Source organism: Pinus tabuliformis, chromosome 8, assembly GCF_031772625.1.
Source record: "Pinus tabuliformis cultivar Carrire ecotype Pingquan chromosome 8, CPIR1, whole genome shotgun sequence".
Lineage (NCBI taxonomy): Eukaryota > Viridiplantae > Streptophyta > Pinopsida > Pinales > Pinaceae > Pinus > Pinus tabuliformis.
Window position 1 is genome coordinate 1,695,758,091 of NC_142294.1, and position 22,775 is coordinate 1,695,780,865.

A 22,775-nucleotide genomic window follows, 5' to 3' on the forward strand; every position below is an offset into this window, starting at 1 on the left:
TCTGAGACTACTTCTGGTGCTGCATGTTGAGAGGTAATGTACTCTCCCTCTCAACCACCAAGTCTATAATAGCTGCCTTGCTCCTCAAGGCTTTGCATGCATCTTGAACCTCAAGAGCATACAAGTTCTTCACTTGTGATTCGATCTGCTTCACTTGTCTCGTGGTGATGTGTCTAAGGAAAAGCTTTCCCTTACTAAAGACTACATCATAGCCTTTGTCTTCCAGCATCGCGATCGATACCAAGTTCTTCTTCAGTCCTAGCACATACTTCACATCTGTCAAGGTAATGCGAGCTCCATGCTCCCTCTAAAAGGAAACCGATCCCACTCCTGAAACACTATACTTTTCATCATTTGTCATCTCTATGAGTATCTTGAGGTCCTTCTCCTTCAAGGTATTGAATAATCTCTTATCGTCGGTCATGTGGAATGAGGCTCCACTATCAAGAAACCAACCACAACCCATCATCGATGAAACCATGCATGCGATGAGGGTAAAATCCAATTCGAACTAAGAGGCCAATGCCTCACCTTCAGATCCTTCCAAGGATTCTTTCTTGGATTTCTTCAATGGAAAATTAGTTACATAATGGCCCACCTCATGACAATTAAAGCATGTCACTTTAGATTTGTCAATATTCTTCCCTCCATGAGAAGAAATTGATTTGGGATGAGAATGCTTCTCCTTCCCTTTCCTTTCCTTACTCGCTAAGGCGCAATTTTCTTCACCCTCCTTGGATGAAGAACCATCTCTAGTACTTCTCCTCAGCTCCTGTTGCATCAGATCTGACCACAGTCGCTCTCAATCTAGTAGTTTCTCTCTTCCATTTACTGAGTCCTGGTAGCTATACTAGCTCTTAGGAAGATCGAGGAGAGCAAGACTCACCATATCGTCATCGGTTGTCATGATTCCTACACTTCCAAGCTCATCTCTGCAGGTGGTGAGCTTGTTCAGATATGTAGAGAGCATGTCGCCCTTTTCACACTTGATTTTCTGAAGCTTGTCTTTGAGTTCCATCTTCCTCTGATTTTTTTTGTTCTAATATAAATCCTTCAATGTCTTCCACATTGAAAATGGTGTCTCGTTCCCATGGAGACTTGAGACGATGTGGTCTCGAAATCCCTCTAGAAGAATCCTCCTCGCTTTCAGCACACATTTCTTCCATTTTGCCAATTCTTGGGCATTAGCTGTTGATGGCTTGGGGACTTCCTGATCAATGAAGTCCTTCAAACCATTGTCTTATAATACCGCTTCCATTTTGATCCTTCTAAGCTATTTAATTCGAGCTGCCATCCAGGGTATACTAGAGTCTCAAGCCATTGAATGCCATTGGTTAACTTTGAGATGTGATAAGAAATGTATTATGTACCTACAATCAAGAACTTCAAACTTTGAACTTCTCCCTTCTTTGTATATTGTTCTCTTCTTTGATCACCTTTTCTCTAATACCATGTAGAAATTCTCATTGTAGATCACCTGATAATGCAATATACTAAAGCAAAATACTTGATCTACTTCTACAAACAAACTTGCGGAATCTTAATCGATTTTGAGCAAGATAAAATAAAACACATATAACAGATGAAGAAGAAATCATACACATGAAACAAATAAGAATACTCTGGGGAAAGCCTCAGTTAAAAACCCTGCTATCTGTATTATCATACAAGTGGAAATATCTCAGGATTACACAAAGCTTTAGCTCACAAGCTATCCAACTCTTAGTATAATCCCTCACTGCTGCTCATAGACAAAATAGACAACACTTGTGCCTTCCTTCAATCCTCCAAGCCTCCTATTTCCTTGTGCAATTTCTCATGGGTCCTCAAGCTACCACCTGTGTGTAATTACCCCACACGCTGCTCACTAACCTCTGAAATAACTGCGCAATCCTGAAGGAGATAATTCCTTTTGCATGGGTGAGTTTCCTATATAAGAAAATTCCTCCAACTGATAGTACAATGTCCCTATATTTAATCTCAACTGGGTTTGTCTCTAAAATGACATGCATGAGTTATTTATGAGAGAATATTCAATTATCTAGAGAACACTAGTTGCATGCATGGGTGCATTAACTAACTAAACTCACAATTAGTTCCTCCAACTATTTGGAACTAATTTAATTGGACTTAACTCAGTTAACTGAGCTAACTAATTACAACTCATCCTTATCTCCTTAATTAAGGGATAACTTCCTCAATCAAAGGGATAATTGTTACATGCCTTCACAAAGACTTTATGTTTGAATTTCACCAACTAATTAATTCAAGATGAATTAATTAATTATTTTTCAAACAACTAGTGAGACTCAATTCGAATTTTAATTCAGGGAATAATTAAAATTGGAATATATCATGAAATTCTATTTATAGCAATGCTATTTTTAGCATTTCTATTTTATCATTCCTTGTTTCTATTTTCCACACTGGTACCTGAAATGCTACCTATAGCAATGTTATCTATATTATTTCTATTTTTAGCATTTCTTGTTGCTATTTTCAACACGCCCTCCTCGGGTGCATTTTGTTAGACCATTAAATTGTCCTCTAACGCCTTGGGACCGAAATTTGTGGCCATATGGATGCATAAGGCTGAGGGTTGAGCCTTAATGCTTGCCCCCACTGGCATAGACCCTTAGAAGTCGGGATTAGGGTTATATTGCACCATGGATCCATGGGTTGGGCCTTAACACCCGCCCTACCCATTAGAGCCCTTTTCTTCTATCATCGGGGTCACATGCGATCCATGAGACCTAGGGTTGGGCCCCCTTCTTTGGCGCCTTCCATAAGTTCCTTTCACATTCATGTGTAGGTTCATGTGGATGGTCATACAACCTGGGTTGAGGCCTTCCATTAGTTCCTTTGGGTTGGCACCTTTGCTAACCGCTTCTACGAGCATATGATAGCGATTGTGACATTGGGCTAAGGCCCTTAACTCTGCCCTCTGATCTGTTTTCTCAAGGAATGAAACATGGTCTGATGGTTGTTGGTTGTTGGTTGTTGGTTGTTGGTTGTTGGTTGTTGGTTGTTGGTTGTTGGTGTTGGTACCTTAGGTTAGGGCTAAGCCCTATTTGTTGGCTCCCCCCACCGATCTTTTGGTGTGGGGTGTGGTTGGGTTCTAGGGCTTAGCCCTGGCCCCTTCCTCCATATGTGCATACATAAACTTCAAATATGATTTTGGCACTATAGTTTACATGAACCACTAGTGGCGTAGTGGTGGAGCATTATGGTACCACCATGGAGGTCTCAAGTTCGAAACTCGTAGAGGCTCCCTCTTGCCATATGCAAATTTTTTCCAAGTAAGAGGTGGCCACATGGCTACTGCTGATTGGCCCACGTGGCTTCCTGCTATTGGTCCACCTAAAAAAAATATCAACCAACTAGAAACTTGCAACTTGTCGGTCAATGGAGAGAGGCCAAGTGGCAACTTGCCACTGGTCCTTAGAAACCCAAAAAACACAGTTAAAGCCCAAATTTTGTCATGTTTTTGCATGTTTAGGAAAACGATGAGCAGGCTATAACTTGAGCTCTCAATGTCGGATTGAGGTGAAATGAACATCGTTGGATTCAAAACAAAGGACACTTCGATTTAGCACTAGTTGCAACAAGTTCTAGGAATTTTAGTTTCGAGCATAAATTTGATCACTTGATCTGTCGTCCCCACTAGGAACTTTTGAACTCCAAAAGTTTACTTCCCTAGTGCATATAAAGAGGACTCAACTCAAAATCAGTGAACATGGGACAATTTGTAGAGAAAATTGAATGACAAACTTTTTACATTCACTAAAAAGTCCTTGAACATGTGGACTTATAAAAATCCAATAAATACATCAATGAAAACATCTACTTGTTGAACATAGTGATAATGATGTTCACTTTACAAAAGTACCTAAATAGGTAATGACAACAAGTATTTACAAACAATTTACAAAACATCTTCACAAAAATGTCTACCCAAATTTTGCCTCTCCTAGGCTTTTTTGTTCTCTTCTTACACCATCTTGTTTTGAAGGTCGCTTAGGATTATGGAGAGTCCTCTTTTTTTGTGCAGGAATAGCACTTTCTGCAACTTTCTCATCAAGAACTTGTTGCAACACAAAGTGCATGTGTCTCTTCTCCTCTTCATCTATCTCCAACATCCTTCTCAACTCTATGTACTCCATCCGAAGAACCAAATTTTGTTCCTTAAGCCCTTGCATACTCTTTTGGCTACCCATCTTACAACTTGGTCAACTTGTGCTCTGATACCAAACTGATCTGAAAGTAGAATAGGTGATTTCTGCTTCTGTTTCCAAAATAAAATGAAACGAAAACTAGGATCGTGATAACACTTTGCAAGAATGAAAATGGGTCATCATAAGCAACATGTTTGTTTAGTGTCCCTTCAAGCATGAATTAGTTCTCATGTGCAAGATAATCATAATGAACATAACACATATAATTCATGTAGGCATAGAGAAGAGAAACACAAGGTTTGATGACAGAGTTCACCCCTCCTGGGCTACATCTCCGGGTCTATCAACATGACTAGACCACTCATATTTCAGTGTAAAAATGAAGTACATAAAGTATGTTGATGACCATGAGTCTATTTCCCTTTCAAGGAAATGTTCTCCTGCAGAGAACTCTAACATAAAAAACAACATGACAACCAGCAATCACCATGTAAACTACATCAAGACAAGCGGTCTTCTATAAAGACCCTAGACCTCATATGAAAATGAGCATACGTGCAAAAAGAAGGACATAATCCAAGCTTCCCTCATATTGACATAGGAAGAAAATTTTCCAAGATATGAACCTTGCAGGTATCAACTAATGCAAATCAATTCTAAAGGTGAAGAAACCCCTACAAGGTCTTCTTCATTCTCAACACCCTCAGAAAATGCTACCAATCCTTGCTTGATCCATACACCCCTTAGCCTCCAACCTAAAAAAGTGCCATTTATATGTGCTTAAAACATAAAGCAAAGGTGACCAATGGATTGAGAACATCCAAAAACCCCCAGGTAACCTATTTTTGAGCTTCACTTGGTGAAAAACTCAGAAAGTTATGGGCTACAAGCACATCCATGAACTTAACTTTTAACCATCCTACAATTTATCCCTTCTAGCTAACGATCCTACAATTCTGCCCTAAAAATTACTAATTGAGCAGCAACTTGTCCCTCCTTGGGTGCATTTTGTTGGACCATTAAATCATCCTCTAACTCCTTGGGAACAAAATTTGTGTCCATATGGATGCATAAGGCTAAGGGTTGGGCTTTAATGCCTGCCCCCGCCAGCCTAGCCCCTTGAAAGTTAGGCTTAGGGTCATATTGCACTATGGGTCCATGGGTTGGGCCTTAACGCTTACCCTACTCATGAGAGCCCTTTTATTTTGTTGTTGGTGTCACATGCGGTCCACAAGACCTGGGGTTTGCCCCTCTTCTTTGGTGTCTTCTGCAAGCACCTTTCGCATCCATGCATAGGGTCATACGACCTGGGTTGAGGCCTTCCTTTGGTGCCTCTAGGATGTCACCTTTGCTAACCTCCGCTACATGCATATGATAGAAATTGTGACCTTGGGAAAAGGCCCTTACCTGTACCCTTCGATAAGTTCGCACCGGGGAATGAAACATGATATGATGGCTATCATTTGTTGGTTCTATGACCTTGATCCAGGGCTAAGCCCTCGCTCTTGGCTCCCCTCGCCATTCCTATGGTGTGGGGTGTGGTTGGGGGCTAGGTCCTAGCCCTGGCCCCTTCCCCCATATGGGCATACATAAACTTCAAATAGGATTTCAGCGCTATGGTTTACAAGAACAACCAGTGGCGCAGTGGTGGAGCATTGTGTTACCACCACAGAGGTATCAAGTTCAAACCTCGTAGAGGCTGACTCTAGCCATATGAAAAACTTTTGCAAGTAAGAGGAGGCCACTTTGTTGCCACAGATTGGCCCACGTGGCTTCCTGCTATTGGTCCACCTAACAACCAATCTAAATCACCCAAAAACCTTTGAATTATTAACCAATGGAGAGAGGTCAAGTGGTAGCCTACAACTAGTCCTCAAAAACCCAATAAAAAAAGTCAAAACCCAAAATTTTCCCTTTTTTACCTATTTGGGAAATTTGTCAGTGGGCTATAACTTCAGCTCCCAGTGTTAGATTAAGGTGAAATAAATGTCGTTGGATTCAGAATGACAGACACTTCGATTTGATACTAGTTGCAACAAGTTCTAGGAACTTTCATTTTCGATCATAAATTTGATCACCCGATCACCATTTGACCATATTCTTCACAAACTTGTGGTAATATCCTATCATTCCTATGAACCCTTTGAGTTTCCTAAAGGTATTAAGGATTATCCATTCCCTTATATCTTTAATTTGGTTAGGATCTACCTTGACACTATCATGTGATACAATATTGACGACATGGATATTTGATCCCTATATAACGAAATATTGGTATTCACTTATCATTTAATATTTCAACCTAGGGTCTAATGAATTGCGAGGCTCTCGGTGATGTATGCACAATCATAATGATTCCTACCACTTCTATATGCATAAAATTGAACTCATGAAAAACCTATTAGCGGTATAACGTCAAAGTTTTGATAGAGCCCAACCTAATACTTCAGATTAGCTACTTAGTGCCTCACGTATTGAGATCACAACTCAATCCTTAGCTAAGTTTCATTGTTCCTACTAAGGTCAAATAATTATGCAAGGCTACAGTTTTGTAGTAGTCGCCATTGATTTCATAGCAACTAGATTTTGTAGCACATCTATGAAATCATCACATTGTGAACTCAAATTCAAAACATGGCCCAAATATATGCATAAAAGGAAATTCAACAAATTGTTTAGAATGAAATTCAACACACCATAAGAAATGAAATTAGGGAAACTTTAAGGGGCATAAATTTTCTAATTGGCTATTTTTTTCACATTTTCTAAAAGGAATATCTTCTCATTTGGTTACAAATTCACCCATTTTTACATATATATGATTGAATGGATAATATTCACCAAAGAATTACCAACTTTAATGTTAATTTACATGTTTTTTTGTTGAATATTCACCCACATTCTATGTATATGACCTTTAAAACAAAAATAGTCGCATATAATACTATAGATAGGCATAATATTTGAATCCTTAAAAAAATACTAAATTAACTCTCACACACACACAACTACATAAATTAAACATGTCCATTACAATCCACTTTGCAAGTAAATGAAATAGAAACTACACTACACTAAAAGTATAGGAAATGAATATTTCACAAAGCTTTACCTTAAGCGGTCCCAACTTAGTGTTTTTCCTGTGATTGAAGACTTATAAATTCACCAGCACAACCTTAATAAGTAGTCAAGTACATCTGCGAGTGGGAAATTCTTATATTATAATAAATTAAAATTACATTGAAGAAATTCCACACGCTATCTACTATATATTGTCATATTTTCATAGTAAATATGTATATAAGAAAAAGGGAATCTAAGTCAGTAATTATTTGAGAGACCATTTGTAATTTGTGGATGCTAACTAAAATAGTTGATATAATTTATCATGGGAAATGTTGTCACCCTCTGGAAAATGTGTTTTCAATGGCAAAAAGAGGGAAGAAGAGGAGAGAGGTTTGCAATCATCTTCCAAGCCACATAAGCACTCAAAGTTAAATCAGGCCCTCTCCATTGAATAGTGCTTGAAATTAGCTTTCCAAAGGTATATAGAACTCTCCAAATGGACTCCAGAATCAAACGTTAGAGAAGATTGAAGTTTCCTTTTGAAAGCTGAAAGCCAAGGAGAAAATGCCTTAAGGAAAAGTCATGCAATCAGAGATTGGAGGTCCTAAGGTGCAGTGCATGGTACACCAAGGAAATGGATTGGAAATCTCTGATGTGTTGACCTCTGATATTTGGCCAAGCGTGCGGTCTATAGAGGAAAATAAAGGAAAAGGGGACGAAATATATAACAAAGTAAAAGGGTTCCTAGACATGAGTCTAAAGGCTTTAGCACCTTAGAGGTAAGCCCCAGGTCACAACCCCCCATTCATATGAAAAGAAATGCAAGAAGTGCTCAAAGAAAATGGGGCCAAAGTAAATCACAATTTGTTGTTTTGCAAAGCCTAACAATTTTAGGAGCTCTAATGTGTAAGATTTATGATAATGGAGGACAAAGCCTTAAAGGCGTATGGGTTAGGCAGTTGAGGGAGTAAATTAGGGCATGGAGAAGTTGGTTGAAAAGGAGCTCGTCTTGTGGAAAACTCTCCAACGAGAAACCAAGGACTACAAGACCAACAAAAATGAATTAAACTGCTCTGCTCACTCATCCTCAGGAAAACTTAATGGCTCAGCATGGAGCTCCATGTAGTCGTGAAATGTAGTACTGCCTTGTTGATCCATGTCTTTGTATTGTAGCAACAAACCGATAGTTGATCCCTTCGAGCTCCAGAGAGTGGGAAAAATAGGTAGTTAAGGTGAAAGCGCCAAGAACTGCCTGAGCAGCAGGTGAGGCACATCATGGCAAAGATGTGGCCTGATTAGGGGAAAATCTTAGGAATGGTATAGGGATACTTCCTCCCATTATCATTCAATTCTTCATTTTTCTTTTATTTCTATAATTTCTATGTATTTTCAAGAACATAATCAAATCCTTTAGAATTGTTTTGGCAACGGAGCTATCATGGGCGAAGACAGCTAGTCAATTGGATAGTTGGCTCTTGGCTGAGATATTGTGTAGTTGTTGATTAAAATATCCCCCTCTTTGTATAAATAGGGGGAAGAAACACTTTAAAGTGGTTCTAGGAATTCTGCACCCACATTGGTCTAATTCTATGGCTTCATTTTGGTTCTAACTACTTTTCATAAGGGACTTGAGCAGTACACTAATGAATGTAATGGATTGGTGATTTGGACTCTTAAGGATCAATGAAACTATTATGTTGATTCCTATCAGAAAAATATGCACTATTTTTTTGTCTTCGTTTACCACTTCATCTATGTTTCTCTTCTATTGAAATAGTGTTATGAAGTTGTTGGTTTCACCCTCGTTCGTGGTTGTATATTTGCTGTTAAGTAATGAGAAGTACTTGTGTAGTTACAAATTTACTTGTGTTAATTAGTAACCTATAGTACCTATAATGTACACATATTTACTTAAGGTTATTGGGTGACAAATGTATTCATGAACAATATAGTTTGGGAACTTAATTCAAGCTCAACTATTCCTGCCCTTCCACCTCTTCCATCTTCCATATTTCTGCTGGAACATTTTTGCTTAGGACTTTGTCTTTTTTACAACCCTATACATCAAAACTTGTCGATCCCTCTTTTCTTTCCTCCTATTCATGTTACTACAACAAAAATATTAAGGCTACATGTCATTGCGTGTCAGCCACCAAAGTCAATCATTTCTCCTTGAGATGAACTAGATCTAACCCTTGTGCATTTAGATCCCTGTATGCATTTGAGTCTACTGAAATGAAAGACTATTGAACCGAGCCCCCTTTATTCTCTTCTTCCAACTACGTGAAAATTGGAGTGTAGCAGAAAGCTCCATTAATAATGTTAGGTCCCTATAATACTAGTGATTACCCCATTACTATTGTAGTTATATCACTTATTAATATTGTTGTGCCCCTATTGTCCCCATATTGTTATTACTATGCCCCATAGAATCCCTATATTGTTATTTTTGTGGCTTTATATTATTATTGTTAGGTCGGTTGGGTTATATTGTGACTCCTTAGACTCCTATATATAGAAAGGAGGTTTTGTCATTTGAATCATCAAAGAATCATTCATTTGTGTAATGTAAAGGAGGTTTCCCCCTCGAATAGGCTGAATTCTAAGGTGTTGATCTATCTTTTCTATCCTTTTGTGAGTTGGTTTCATAACATTTGGTATCATAGTTTTGGATTCTAGGGTTTCATTGCTCCAAATAGGTCATCGTGGCATTTTTGCTATAACTTTTTTTTCTGCGATGTTTCAGAAGTGAAAAAAAAAACCCATTTGATTCGAAATCGCACTGAACTTCAGGTCCAAATTTTAGAGCTTTTTGTGCCATATTTGCAGAGATATGATCTGAGGAAGTTGGTATTTTTGCAGACTCCTGAATTACATTCCACACAGGTGACTTGGGGAAATCATAATAACTTTCTCTCTAAGAATCGGATTGAAATTTCATAAAAAGGTATAGAAAGAGTATGGATTGTAGTTTCTTGTATATATTTTTCAGAGCCAAAGGTTGAAACAGTGACACTTGGCACGTCATACAAGTTTGCTCTACTGAACTAGTCTATAATCAGGTCGCTGTGGGATATTTGGCATAACTCTTCATTGGAGAATCCAATTGCAATCAAACTAGTGGCATTGGATAGAGGACGCAAAGGGCTACTGTAGGTCGCAATTTCAGAACTCGATGATCTAAAATTACAGAGATACATCAAAGGCAATATCGAGCTCCTACAAAGTGAAAAAAGGTGTGTAGATTTTTTTAAATTTTTTCTTAAGCTTGGTTTGAAAAATTATTTTGAAGGAATTCAAAGGGCATAGTAGAGCATTATTATCGGTAACTGATTCCTCGAGGAAAGAAAATGCAAACACCTAGTAAACAACCTGAAAGCTCTAGCATGACTCATGAAGAAGAGGAAGAAATGCTACATCATATATCAAAATTACAAGACCAAGTGCAACAAATTTCACTCTCACAAAAGCTAACAAAAGCTAAGATAAATAGCGTGGAATCTAAGATAAAGGGCGTGGAAGCTAAGATTGATGATTTGAAGACAAATTTGACAAATTTTCTACAAGAAATACTTACTTATGGTGAAAGGGTGGTAAAGGAAACTCATGAGGCGAACAAAAGAAATGTTAATCATGATTTCATAGACTCTAATGTTGGATCGAAGACCCACCATATTCCAAAAATCGATATGAGGAAGTTTGATGGCAAGGATACTGCAACATGGATATTACAGATGGAGCATTTTTTCGATCTCAATAATGTGCAAAACACACAAAAGGTACGCATTGCAACTTTATATTTGGAACCAAATCAGTTTGTATGGTATCAATGGTTTTGCTCTCGTAAAAAAATTATCACTTGGGAGATTTTTACAGAAGAATTGATAGCACATTATGAGCAAAAAGAAACACTTTTTTTAGCCAATTGATAAGTCTCAAGAAAAAAGGTTCAATAATGGAGCACATTGAGGAGTTCCAAAAATTGAACATAAGGGTAAAAAATATTCTAGAGGAGCATAGGGTTGATGTGTTCATAGGGACTTTAAAGGATAATATCCAACATGTCGTTTGCCTTTGGGAACTTGATTCATTAGAGAAGGCATTCAGGTTAGAAACAAAAATGGAAAGCAAAATTATGGCAACCAGGAAGCATACCACTCACAACTATAAAGATGGAAGTGTTGTTACCCCTAGTCTTCCACAACCTATAAGGTTGACACCACAACAATTGGAAGAAAAAGGAGAAAAAGGGCTTTGTTATAGTTGTGATAGCAAATACATTAAAGGTCATAAGTGTGCTGACAAGAAATTATTCTACATAGATTGTGAAGAGGAAGAAGAAAAGGAGAAGGAAAGGTCAAAAGAAGAGGATATACTCTAGGAACAAAGCCTATATAAAGAAGAAATGAATCTGACCATATGTTGTAATGCATTGGCTGGAATTACCACTCCTCAAGCCATCAAGATAGAAGGACAAATCAAGAAGAAAAAGGTAATAGTTTTGATTGATTCAGGAAGCACCCACAATTTTATTTATTGTAAGGTAGCAAAAGAATTGAATTGCTTCTTATATATAGCACCAGAGTGTCAGGTGATGGTTGCAAATGGAGGAACAATAAATTTCTCTGGAAAGTGCCATAATATCAAGCTATCCATGGGAGAATATGTATTGACTAGCCCAATGCTTTCCATTCCAATGGGAGGTGCCGATGTTGTACCAGGAGTCCAATGGTTACAACCCTTGGGTACAATAGCTTTTATTTTCAAGAACTTTTCATTAAATTTTTTGTGGAAGGAAAGGAAGTTGAACTAAGGGGTATTGCAGGGAAACTGGGAAAGATAATCAGCTCTAACGGTATGAAAAAGCTTCTAAAAAAGGAACAAAGAGGTGTAATTGCACAATTATGTTTGCTAGATGTTTCTACATTAAAATCATCTATTTCTCTAGATCTCCAAAAAGTCGTGGACAAGCATTCCAAGGTATTTGAGATTCCCAAAGGTCTCCCACCTATTCGTGATCATGATCATGCTATTCATTTGATTCCAGGAAGTGTTCCTCCAAACATCAGGCCGTACAGATATCCCTATGACCAAAAGAGTAAAATTGAATGTATGGTTGCAGGATTGCTAGAGGTTGGTATAATTCAAACTAGTCAAAGTTCTTTCTCTACTCCAGTAGTATTGGTGCACTAGAAGGATGGATCATGGCACATGTGTCTAGATTATAGGGAGCTCAACAAGCTCACTATTAAAGATAAGTTTCCCATTCCTATCATTGATGAATTATTGGATGAATTGCATGGATCAATTTACTTCACCAAGTTGGATCTTCGTTCAGGATATCATCAAATCAGAATGAAGACTGAAGACATTCCGAAAACATCATTTAGAACTCATGAGGGTCACTATGAATTTTTGGTCATGCCTTTTGGCCTTACCAATGCACCTTCTACATTTCAAGGTTTGATGAATTCCATTTTCAAACCCTTAGAAAATTTGTGTTGGTATTTTTTGATGATATACTAATCTACAGCAAGTCTTGGAAGGATCATGTTGAACATGTTGACAGGGTGCTACAACTATTGGAGGAGAAACATATATATGAAAAAAGATCCAAATGTTTCTTTGGAGTACAAGAGGTGGAATATATGGGTCATATTGTATCTCATGAAAGAGTTAAGGTAGACCCTAGCAAAATTAAATCCATTAAGGAAAGTAAAATCCCCACATCCATAAAGCATCTACAAGGATTTCTTAGATTGACAGGGTATTATCGCAAGTTTGTTAAGAATTATGGGACAATAGCAGCACCTCTAACAACATTATTGTAGAAAGATGCATTTTCATGGATTCGAGAAGCAACAAAGGCCTTCGAACATCTTAAAGAGGCAATGTGCCAAGCACCGGTCTTAGCTACACCGGACTTCACAAAAACATTTATTGTGGAATGTGATGCTTCAGGAAATGGAATTGGTGTTGTTTTAATGCAAGATGAAAGACCCATTGCTTTTGAAAGTCGTCCAATCAAGGGAAAGTTTTTACACAAAGCTATTTATGAGAAGGAAATGTTGGAAATACTACATGCATTTAAGAAATGGTGACCCTACCTAATGGGAAGACACTTCAAGATAAAAACGCATCATGATAGCCTTAAATACTTTTTAGAACAAAGATTATCCTCTGAAGAACAACAAAAGTGGGTCACAAAGATGTTGGGTTATAACTTTGAAATCATCTACAAAAAAGGGAAGCAAAATGTGGTGGCAGATGCACTCTCAAGAAAGGATGAGGATGTGGAATCATTGTTGTGTGCCGTTTCTATTATCCAACCAGATTGGATAAATGAAGCAAGGGAGGAATGGAAGAATGATGAAGAAGTGTGGGCACTCATTCGAAAGTTACAACAAGATTCCAATACATCTGATACATTTAGCTGGAAAAATGGTTCATTACGGTATAAAGATCGTTTATGCCTTTGTAAGAATTCCCAACTCAAACAAAAGATTCTTATGGAATTGCACATTTCTCCCTTAGTAGGGCACTCAGGATTTTTGAAAACTTACCACAGGGTTAAGAAGGAATTTTTTTGGGATGGCCTTATATCAGGATATTCAAAAGTTTGTGGCAGAATGTTTGGTTTGCCAACAAAATAAATTTGAAACAATTAAGACCCCAAGTCTATTACAACCTTTATCCATTCCAAGCCAACGAGGTTTCAATGGATTTTATCACAGGTTTACCCAAGTCTGAGGGAAAGAGTGTCATCATGGTGGTAGTTGATAGACTTACCAAGTATGCACACTTTTGTGCATTATCACATCCATTTAAAGCCATTACAGTTTCTACTGCATTTATGGAAACAAATAAAAAGCTACATGGAAACCCAAAGATTATTGTAAGTGACAGAGATCCCATTTTCACTGGAAATTTTTGGACAGAATTTTTTTCTTGTCTCGGTACTCAGTTAGCTCATAGCTCATTTTATCATCCTCAATCTGATGGGAAAACTAAGATAGTAAACAAATGTTTGGAAGGATATCTTCGTTGCTTTGTATCTGATAAACAAACACAATGGGTCAAATGGTTGCCTCTAGCTGAATCGTGGTATAACACTTCCTTCCATACAGCAACAAAAATGACCCCACTTATGGAACTTTATGGATATCAGCCACCATCCATCACATCCTATTTAAGAGAAAATTCCAAGGTTCAAGTAGTGGAACATCACATCAAGCATCAACAACAAGTCCTCCAACTCTTAGAGGATAACCTCGTGTTGGCGCAGAATAGAATGAAACAACACGCAGATCAACATCGCAACGAGAGATTGGGTATTCCTGTGGCTACAACCATATAAACAAATGTCCCTCAAGCAAGCTAAGAAGGATAATAAATTATCACCAAGGTATTATGGTCCATACAAGGTGTTGCAAACAATTGGTACTATGGCATACAAATTGGAGCTTCCTGCAGCTTTTCGAGTGCACCCAGTTTTCCATGTTTCATGTTTAAAGAAGGTTATATGTGACAAGCTCCCAGTTCAAACAATATTGCCAGAAGTTGACGAGGAAGGAAAAATTATATTGGAACTGGAAGCAGTCATAGAAACAAGAACTCGACAGCTACGAAATCGATCAATTTTGGAGTATCTCATCAAGTGGAAGAACTTATCCATTAAATATTCCACATGGGAGGATGATAATTTTATACAGAAGCATCCATAACTGCTCAAGTGTTGAGGACAACACTTTTTTTGAAGGAGAGGGGCATGTTGGGTCCCTATAATACTAGTGATTACCCCATTACTATTGTTTTTGTATCCCTTATTAATATTGTTTCACCCCTATTGTCCCCATATTGTTATTATTGTGCCCCATAGAATCCCTCTATTGTTATTTTTGTGGCTTTCTATTATTATTGTTAGGTCGGCTGGGTTATATTGTGACTCCTTAGACTCCTATATATAGAAAGGAGGTTTTGTCATTTGAATCATTCATTTGTGTAATGTAAAGGAGGTTGCCCCCTCGAAGAGGCCGAATTCTAAGGCGTTGATCTATCTTTTCTATCCTTTTGTGAGTTGGTTTCATAACAAATAAACTTCCAAAGCACTCCTCTATCTAAGATGTTATGGGCACTGGTCTACAATCAACCTAGAGGTTGTCTCTAGGAAGCTTTACTATCCTTGGAAACAACCCTGCTCCAAGTGTTGGGAAAGGCCACATTATCTAAATTCTAGCATCATTGCTAGGGAAGGAATTGTAAAATACTTTTCCCTGGGTATGAACTTTTTTTACATTCCCTCTGTTAGGTGAGCAAGGGAAGTGTGGGTTGAATACCTCTCACCTTGGTGACTCCACTCTTTCAATTTGATTTTAAATGTCCTGGTGACTCCATTTTCTATATCTCTATTTGATCATCCTAGATTTCAAGCAGCCTCATACTCTCTTTGATGCTAAAGTAGCCGAAAATTTCCCTACCTTTGAAATCGAAATCACTCACCTAGGGAGGCTTTCAATTTGGCCCTTCCTGCAGTCTTGGCCAAAAATATTTCCCCGCTATATTTTTCTTCTATTACTGGTTATCCCAATCGTGTCCCTTCTTTTCATGAATGGAATACCTATTTTCCTAGATTCAGTGGAAACATAGATACAAGGTCGGACCAACACCTTAAGTATTTTCATGAATGCATGGAACAGTATGGTATTGTTTTTGAAGATGCACAAGTGAATTTTTTCATGTAATGTTTAGAAGACGACTTCAGAATTTGGTACAGAACAATACCTCATGGTAACATATCTTCCTTAAAGGTTTTTCATATGGCATTCAATCATTATTGCAAAATATTATATCCATCGAATGGTCTATTTGAAAATTGTTGTGCATATTCCAATGATGAAGATATTCCTGGGGTTAATGATCCTGCTGAAGATGTTTGTGGAGCTCCGCTCCAAGAAAACATATACTTGCATCAAAAAGCATCACCCAATGATCAAGAAAGAGAAGAAAGAGAAATCATAGAGCTACAAATAAACCCTCAGATATCTCATTTGGGCTAATCAAAGGTGCCTAAGACAATGTGTCTTTTAGGGCTTCAAATGAGTCGTGTGCCTCCTAGTCTCGGTGGAAAGGGATATCCTAATGAGGTAGGCACAAGAATCCATGTGCATAAGTGGTGTAGTTGGGAAAAAAGTGGTGTAAGGAGTTAGCCTTACCCTACAAGCTTTGGAGTTTCTTTAAAAATTTTGTACGTGAAATTTCCATAATGGCATGGACATTGAGAGGGTTGACTCTAATATCTTGCTAGGAATTAATGAATCCTAGTAGTCGTCCCGCATTAACACAAAAGACACAATGGAGATGGTTCAAGAATAGGTTATATTGTCGACATCATTGAAACATTGGGCAAAGGTCCTCCAAATGGTCATCGCGCTTTCTGGATCATATAGTAAGGTCATCCAAATAGGAGAGAATGAGATGAGCCATATCATGGAAGATATAATTCATGAATCATTGGAAGGTGGCCCCAACATTTTTAAGGCCAAAGGGAATCACTCGATAAGAAAATGTTCCCCATGGGGTTGTGAATGTTGTTTTATACTGATCGATGTGGCGAATCTAAATCTTATTATAACTAGAGAACTCATCCATGAACAATAGGGCCTCATGAGCTACACAATAATTGATAACTTGGTTAATGATAGGCTCTATTCATATCCTAAAAATCAATACAAACTCGTATGGTGCATTACTTTTTCATGATGTGTACAGAGTTAGAAACCCAAGACGTGTAAGTGATAAGATGATGAAACCAACTTTTTGGAGTTCCTCAATGTCTCACTTGATTTATTCCCTTAGAGAGGTGTAATTGACGCTGTTTTGTTCCTAATAGAGTGGGTGTTAAGCCAGGTGTCAATATGATGTTCCACAATGGCAGGACTGATACTTGGAATTTCAGAGTAATCCCATACAAATATATACCTATATTATTAGAACAAGGTAGTGTATGAGGCCACCTCATTCAAAGAGCATGCCTACCCCACTCAAATATCTTCAATTATACCAGGTTTTTTTGAAATATTGACCTTAATGATAGGTAAAATATTTTCCATGTTCCTTTCCTTGAATGCATCTGGTACTGGGATGGGATTCTTAAACCAATATACCTTTCCTAGAGGTAGGAATCTTTTGATTCTATAGTGAAAATATCAAGGCTAGTGAGTCATTAGGTACAAAAAAAAATTCAGGAAGAAAGTATGAGTGATGTTGCATAGTATACCATAGACATTCAATTTTTTTCTTGACCTCTAGAATATCTTCATTTGAATGAAAAAAAATCAACTAGCACTAAATTGGGTTGTGTTGGGCCTTGAGATTGGAGCTCAGGCTTAGGTGTGTTGGTCGACAAGAAAAAATATGATTTGGTGGTTGATGTCATAGAACTTAACAAATTTGGAAATGCGTAGATATAATGGGTTTGCACCGTCGGTGATGATACCACCTATGTGGTGGGTTTAGCAATATCAACACCAAAAAATGATGTGCAGACAACATGAATCATGGTTCCTACAGACGAGGAAATGAATCATATGTGATGCTATGTGTCATCATCATTAGGTGGTGGTAGAATTTCACTAATGGTGGGTGGTTGATGAGTGGGAGGAAGTTCTTGCAACTTGGGTGGTGTTTGAGGGGAAATATTTTCTTCATCTTTATGAGTTTGATGTTGAATCCTAAATTATTTGAATGTTTGTAACATATGACATGTCTCAGAACTATGAGAAGTAATGGTGCCAATACTGCACACAGGACTAGTGCTAACACTATAAATGGTGTGGGAATAAATATCGTCTATAGTGTGAGATGATGAGGCTTGATTGGTATCATGATATGGGGAAATCCTGAGTGTCAACAACCTCTGGATCTTAGTATCAGCATGAGGTGTGTTCCAAACGTGAGATTGTCTTAATGTTGCTTTGGCTGCTAGAAAACGTGGAAGGTACCGACTGTTTTTCATATGGTGTTATTGAGAGAAGATGTGACACTGATGGTGTAAATGTCTAACGCGGTTGGGTCACAGAGTATGGACAAACAAGAGAAATATGGTTGTAATCTTTCCCAATTCTCGACGTTAATTTACCAAGTGGTTGGGTCTATCTCATAGGGAACACGTGTGGGGTGATTTTAACAAAGTGGCCTAAGCTTTTGTTTTCTTCCTTTTAGATCCCAACCAATGCTGGTGATGGTTGATACATTGATTGGTGCCTAAATTTGGCTCAGGTGGGGTTTTTTCCTCGAATACGCACAAGATGGACCTAGATCCATTATTCCCCACTGGAATGTTGTTATCTGGGGATTGGCTATCTGGTTCAACTAGATCGGATTTCCCAGTGATGAATCGTCGCATGAATCCCATCATTTCACATAATCAAGAATGGTGGGGGCACCATCGAGTATGATGGTTTCCTAAACAAATGAGGCAGCTATGATGCTTACATATAGGTCTATTTTTTAGGTTGGGGTGTAGGTTAGGGTAATACCTCCTAAATGCTCATATCTCAGGACATTGGTTTATGAAATGGTCTAATTCATTACATAAAGTGCAAGTGGAGGTATGTTGGGCTGTCACTGGTTCTAGTTGTCTCCGAGCATGGTGGGAGATTGATGGACCAGAAGAGGGATATGAGCAAGAATATTCTTCGCTAATGACATAAAAAATGGTTTTATACCCATCATTATCTGGTAGTGATGGGGTCATGGTATTAGATTGGGTGAGTGCACCTAATACATCTCAATATCGAGGGATTTCAAGGAAATGATGAGCGTAATTCCTGGATTCTGCACATATGGTGCATGCATGGTTGGTGTGTAATGCCTTAGAATGCGCAGGTGTGCACTTTTCTCCAGCAAGGAGAGGAGGATTCACTGGTGCTTTTGGGCCATGCAAAAAAGCTTTTAGCTCATCTAACTCAGGGCACATATTGGTTGGGTTCCCAACTACTTCACACAAAACAGAGGGTGGAGGTGCCCTAACAAAGGCAACATTTGAAGCTTCTTCCTTCTTGCCTTTTTTCATATCCATGTGTTTCTTATCGTTGGGTGTTATCCTAAGGAGGTAGAGGAATGACGCCTATCGAGGTGATACCTGAGCTTGCTTACATGGCTTGAGGGGCAAAATATCATACTAGTACCTCTAGATCCATATTGGGTAATGAGAGTGCTACAGTGACTTGATGTGAGACAAAACCCGGTGAGGGGAATAAGAAGGGTATTTTGTAACAGCCTTGAAATAACAACACATAATTAATTAGATTAATCAAGTGATTTATAATCAACAAGCAATTTATCAACTAGTTAACATTAAATTACAAAAATATTAGTGAAGAGAGACAACTTACCTGTGGAACGCTAGTTGAACGCTAGTTGAATTCTGCTACCTGCAAAAAAGACTTTGGGACGACTCTCCACCAAACCATAGGCTCAATTGCACAAAATCTTGCTACAACTGGCCACCCCCGAGCCCTCAATCAACATACCACTGCCAGGGAATCCTTTGTCTCACAACACTATTCTCCCAAGAGAATGGATGATGGAATCATGGAATCATGGAATGCCTCTCATCTTCCTCACCATCTATTAAATAGAGAAAACATTGGAAGGGGAACCACATGCACACACTCCATGTGTCAACATACACTTTTACTGCTTTCTTGTTTCATTCTTTTGTTTTTACTTTTTGATAGCTTTACTGATTTTTACTATTTTTTTGTTTATTCTTATTTATATTTATTTAGAGCATGTAATTAATTTATTAATTTATTATTATTTATTATTTATTTACTATTACTAATTTTTTATTTTTTATTTATTATTTATTTAATGTTATATTCTATTATTTATTATTTATTTAATATTATATTATATTATTTATTATTATTTATTATTTTCATTATTTAATATTTATTATTAAGGGAAATTACATACTCCCCCACTTTAAGGAACTTCGTCCCGAAGTTAAGTTGAATTATTTATTATTTTTATTATTTATTATTTATTATTAAGGGACATTACATTTATTTTGTTATTTATTAATTCATGTAATAGCCCCAACACCCTCTGCTGAACTAGTATAACCAGCAGGCATCGAAAGTTTCACAACATCCAAGAAATCCCAAGGAATCTCTATCCTTTTTCCCACTTTTGGAATTAGGCATAAGCCTCCTTGGTCTGTATCCTAGTCCAAGGCTGGCCCCAAGGCTCGCACCTGACTCAAACCTCATCTGCCACCAAGGCCCCAAGGAAAGCATCTGGTACAATGCTCAATGTCTCCGATCATCGCGCAAGGTTGGCCCACTCCCTCCACAACTCACTAAGGCGCACAACCCTAGGCATCAAAGTCCTTACACCCCTACCAAACTTTGGCATCCTAATACAATACTATGCACCTTGCCTAGAACATCAGGCACTTGGCCTCTTCAAGATGGTCCCATAGCCCTTCAAGAGCTATACAAAAAAAAAAGGAACCACTGGCATATGTAGTGTTGATTGAGTTTGTCCCCAACCCATATGGTGTTACTTATTCTCCCTTGTCTGTATGGGCTCGCACGAGATCATCAAATAAACCAGCCCTCTTGGCCCATTTGTGGAGTCCTATGAATCATCACACCTCAACATGTAACCAATGCATTAGCCATACCATCATAGTATCATAGAGAATAATCCACATTCCAAGTCTTCTATGTCATCATGAGAACATTCATCATTGTTAATCGCAACATTATGAATAATAACGAACTGCGTGCTCATGCATGTCATAAATTTGTATGCAACTATCACATGCTTCACCTCATGAAATACCATCATAAGTTATAACATCAACATATTTGCATCAAAGACAAATCACGACTTCACATAATAAATGAACCACATGTCAATAAACCTCATATTATAGCATCATAATTCCTATGCCACATTATGCATATCATATCCATCATGAGTATTCAACATTAAATACCTATCATCATGTAGTAAATGAATATGCCAATATACCTTGACATAACATCATAATTCCTATGCATATCATCATCATCATAAGGATACATCATCACTATAAGAACCACATGTGCATCATTATCCTCCTACCATTATATCATGAAAATTCATGTAACATTATGCTCAACATCATAACAGTTAATTAAACTAAACTGAAATCATAGTGTATGATTTAGATGTATCATAAAGTTTAAAGAATAAAACATGATTTAGATGCTCCATAAAAGTATCTGTCTTAGCTAGGTAAGCACTCCTAATTAGTTCACCACATCTTAATCATCAAGGATTTGTTGTCATCATTAGAAGATCATATTCAAAGAGTTGTGTTCTTGCAATAATAGACCAGATAAATGCCAAGAAAATTGCTATCGCTAAAGGACAATGAGAACAACAATCCAACCCAAATAAATAGTGAATAATATGATCAGCATTCAAGGAATGTTATCTCTGTGTTTTTAGATTAGATTGAAACCATAAAATAATGACAATGTTTTAGAACAATATCTCATAATGCCAATAGTGTCCTTTCTCTTACTTAAAAATTTGAGATAAACAAAGAGATTTTAGTAAAACAAAACTTGGAAAATGGTAAATGAGATGTCAACTTAGATTCACCAATAATGTCTGAATGAAACAGGACCAAGCAGCAATTCTTTGGAGAATACAAATTAAAAGATATTGTCAGGCTACATCACTCAAACACATTTATAGCCAAGTTGTTGAATGACAAGATAACAAAAAAACTTCTTACAATGATGAATCAACCAATCACAATAATACTATATACCTTTAATTCTGTGACTTTTTGAGGATTTCACTTTGTCATATGGCAGTTAGAAACCAGTGAATCTTTTAATAGTATCCAATCACAACAAAGACTACTAACAGTGATTTGAAAATCTAGTTCAACCATAAACTAGACTTGGATAACAATAAAGACACGGCTATGCAACTCAACTATGAAATGCATGTAGATTTTTTATTGTGCAAGCATGGAATGTAGTTAGTGAGGAGATCCAAAGGTTTTCCGTAACAAAAATTGAACCACTTTAAGTCATGTTGCACTAGAGAACAAGGTTGCTAGGTGAGTTTTCAGCCTTCAAAGAGAAAGGATCCAAAAAGACTTTATTTATGCCTACAATTTTATTTTATTTTTTGCTAAAGGGGTAAACTCTGGGCCAGAAAAATTGTAATGAAAGCCTCTTTAGATTCTTTGCAATATTACTATTAAAAGAATCATAAGAATGCTCAGAAATCAATTTTACAATCTTTGCGGCTATCAATAGTGCTCAAAAATTTTAGGGAAAATTCCATCCAATGTGGATCGAATCATGTCAGTTTTTGTATTGTTCAATCATAAGAAATGAATGTTTAGGATGTGAAATTCAGTTGTTTACAATGTTCAGAAATGACCATCATTCAAGATACGTTTAACATCATAGCATGGTATCACAGGATTCTCAAGGCAAAATATACCGATCTTTT